At 39.2% G+C, this 2986-nt stretch overlaps 1 pseudogene; it reads right to left on the reverse strand.

The window, feature by feature from the left end:
* Positions 1 to 586: 586 nt before the first annotated feature.
* Positions 587 to 1050, reverse strand: LOC129478465 (tubulin beta chain-like; annotated as a pseudogene).
* Positions 1051 to 2986: the final 1936 nt, after the last annotated feature.

Here is a 2986-nt window from a genome sequence, read left to right on the forward strand (position 1 = left end):
GGCTTGAGTCTCATTTTTTGTTTGTTTTGATTTTTTGTTTTTATGTCAGAGTCCAGGCACAGGTTCTCCTTTCTTTGAGACACATTTGTCCAAAACTGCTTTGTAGTAGCACCTCGTGAAACACACATAGAAAACACTTATTACATTTGTTTGTAGAGTATGAATGAATCAGAAAATGAGATTTGAAGTGCTAGTCATCATAAACAGAGCCAAACACACTTATTGACTTTCCATGATGAGCATTGCTGGTGTGTGAAAAACAGAATTAACTAAGGTTTTTAAAACAATGAATTCTTGGTTCTGATTTCCCAAGGCTCTAAGCAAATCATTTAGCTATTTAACTGTGGACTTGGTCAGTCCATGTTTATTTATTTTATTTATTTATTTTTATTTTTATTGTTTAATTTACGTTATTTTATTATGTTTCTCTGAGAGGTTTTTTTTAATTTTTTTTACTATGAAAAGGTTGTAATAGAGGTGAATACACAGCAAGTGCACACACAGTGAAGTGTGGCTATCACAGTAAACATTGTGAGTGATTAAAAAATACATGCCACTTCCACCCTTCACCCAGTAACAGAAGGGTCTAAGCCACCGTCTCCTCGGCCCACTCCTCAAACTCTCTCTCCTCCTCTGTATGGTGTCTTGGTACTGTTAATACTCGGACACCAGGTAGTTCGTGTTGCTCTCGGCCTCAGTGAACTCCATGTCACGCATGCCCTTGCCTAAGTAACAGCGCAGGAAGGCCCTGAACCTGAACGTGGCTGTGAACTGCTCCAAGATACACCTGAACAGCTACCGGATGGCCGTGTTGTTACTGGTGAATGTAACAGACATTTTTAGCTCAAGGGGTGGGATGTCACAGGCAGCTCTTTTCACATTGTAGGGAATCCAGTGAGCAAAGTAGCTGCTGTACTTGTTTTGGATGTTACACATTTGCTGATCCACCTCCCTCAGGGACATGCAGCCTCTAACAATGGCAGCTGCCATTAGGTAGCAGCCATGGCAGGGATCGCAGGCAGCCAACATGTTCTTGGCATCAAACATCTGCTTGGTGAATTAGGTCAAGTGAGTTCGTTGTGAAGATATCCAGGTTTGCAAAGGTATTTTGGTCCTGCCAATTATTGCATGTGACCAAGAGAAATGACGTACTCAGTCTCTTTGCTTCTCATTTTTGTATTTATAAAACAAGAGTAATAATACCCACATAAGAGAACTGTTGCGAGTATTCAGTGAGGTTGTTTAGGTATAGTGAGAGCACAGGGCAACTAGGAAATTATTGAATCCATAGAAAATTTCTTTTAATCTAAGCCTCAGATTTCTCATTAATAAAGAGAAATTTTACCATGTAGAGGGAAGTGGTATAACAGAATGGTAAGGAAGAAGCATTGGGAGATAGACAGGCCTGAGTTCCAATTCCTCTTCTGCTACCTACTAGCCTTGTGAACTCGAGAAAACAAGATAACTACTGTGCATCTCAGATGTCCCCTTTGTAAAATGATTTAAAAATAGGCTTTCTGAGACGTTGTTACGGGGTTTAAAGCGTGTAAAGCACTTAGTGACTGAAACTATGTAAGGGATAAATAAATTCTAAGGTTTGTTTTATTTGTCTATTATGTTTCTCTGAGGAATGTTGCTAGCAACCTGTCTTAATCATCCACATAAATACTGCATACGTTGTGAACTCTTAGGAGCACTGGCTGTTACAACATGCTAGAACTTGGTTATCAAAGAGCCATAAACTCTTGGGGTTGGAAATGACCTTGGAGTTCATCTGGTCCACCTTCTATCATGCACAGATGGCCTTAAAGATATCCCAGATGAATATTTGCCTCGTCTCTGTTTCAATGCCTCCAATCACTAACTCTAGTGAGATGCTCATCCAATCGTCTTGCAGCTTCATTTGTTAAGAAGTACATAATTGAGGTGAATTCATCTTCATACTTAAGTCTTGTATGACTTCATACATAAGTCACACAGGACTTACTTCCAGATGTAAGTCCTGTTTCTGCTACTAGAGACAGACAGAGCACCTGTGACACTCTTTAAGGACTTAAAAACTCTTGCCTTCTTTTGTGGCTGTTACGAGTTAGGGGCTAGGTCTTTTGCCAGAATCACATAGACTTGAATCCAGGCATCCTCACTCTCTGTGTGATGTCAGAAATACTAATGTCATTCATTAAACCTCAGTTTCATCAGTTTTACTACAGAGTAACACACATACGCACACACACATACATACACACAGAAACATATACATTGATTCCCTCAGATACAGTGTGAGAATTAAATGAAATGGTACATTCAAAGTTTCTAAGACACTGCTTAGCACAAAACAAGCATTCACTCCTTGTAGCCATGTCTTGACTATTGTAATAAAATGAAACAAATTTTTTTCCTCTGGTATTTTTTGTTCCAATAGCGTATTTCCCTGATTTTGAGTTTTCTCATTTACTGCCTCAGTTTCTCTCGCCTGAATATGTCCTCTGAAAGTATAATTAAGAACTAGTCTGTGTATTTCAGACAATCTGATCAGTGCAGAACAAAATAGAATAGACATCTCCCTCCTTAAGCAGTCTAATATCACCTTAATTTCATCAAAGTTACATCATGTCACGGATCAATACTGAGTTTACAGTCAACTAATTACCCAGGGCTTCTCTCTTTTTCTTTAACTTTCATTGCCAGCAACATTTCACCAATTCAACAGGATGTATAAACAAAGACCAGGAGAGATTGCTTTACTTGTCTAAGGTTATGCCAAGGTTTGGCCAAGGTTTCAGGCCCAGAAGGCAGGTCTTCCAACTCCCAGGACACAGTTTTTTAAAAACAACTCTACTGTTTCTCATACTTCCCTTCCACACAGATCGTTTGACAGCTTTAAATTCTTTTACTTTTATCTCACCTCTGGAATGAAGAATCATTCTCGGTGTGAGAAGAGGGTTATATATGAGAAGTACGAATGTGGGCCAGGCTGTCAGGTAGT

This window comes from Symphalangus syndactylus, chromosome 3, assembly GCF_028878055.3.
Source record: "Symphalangus syndactylus isolate Jambi chromosome 3, NHGRI_mSymSyn1-v2.1_pri, whole genome shotgun sequence".
Lineage (NCBI taxonomy): Eukaryota > Metazoa > Chordata > Mammalia > Primates > Hylobatidae > Symphalangus > Symphalangus syndactylus.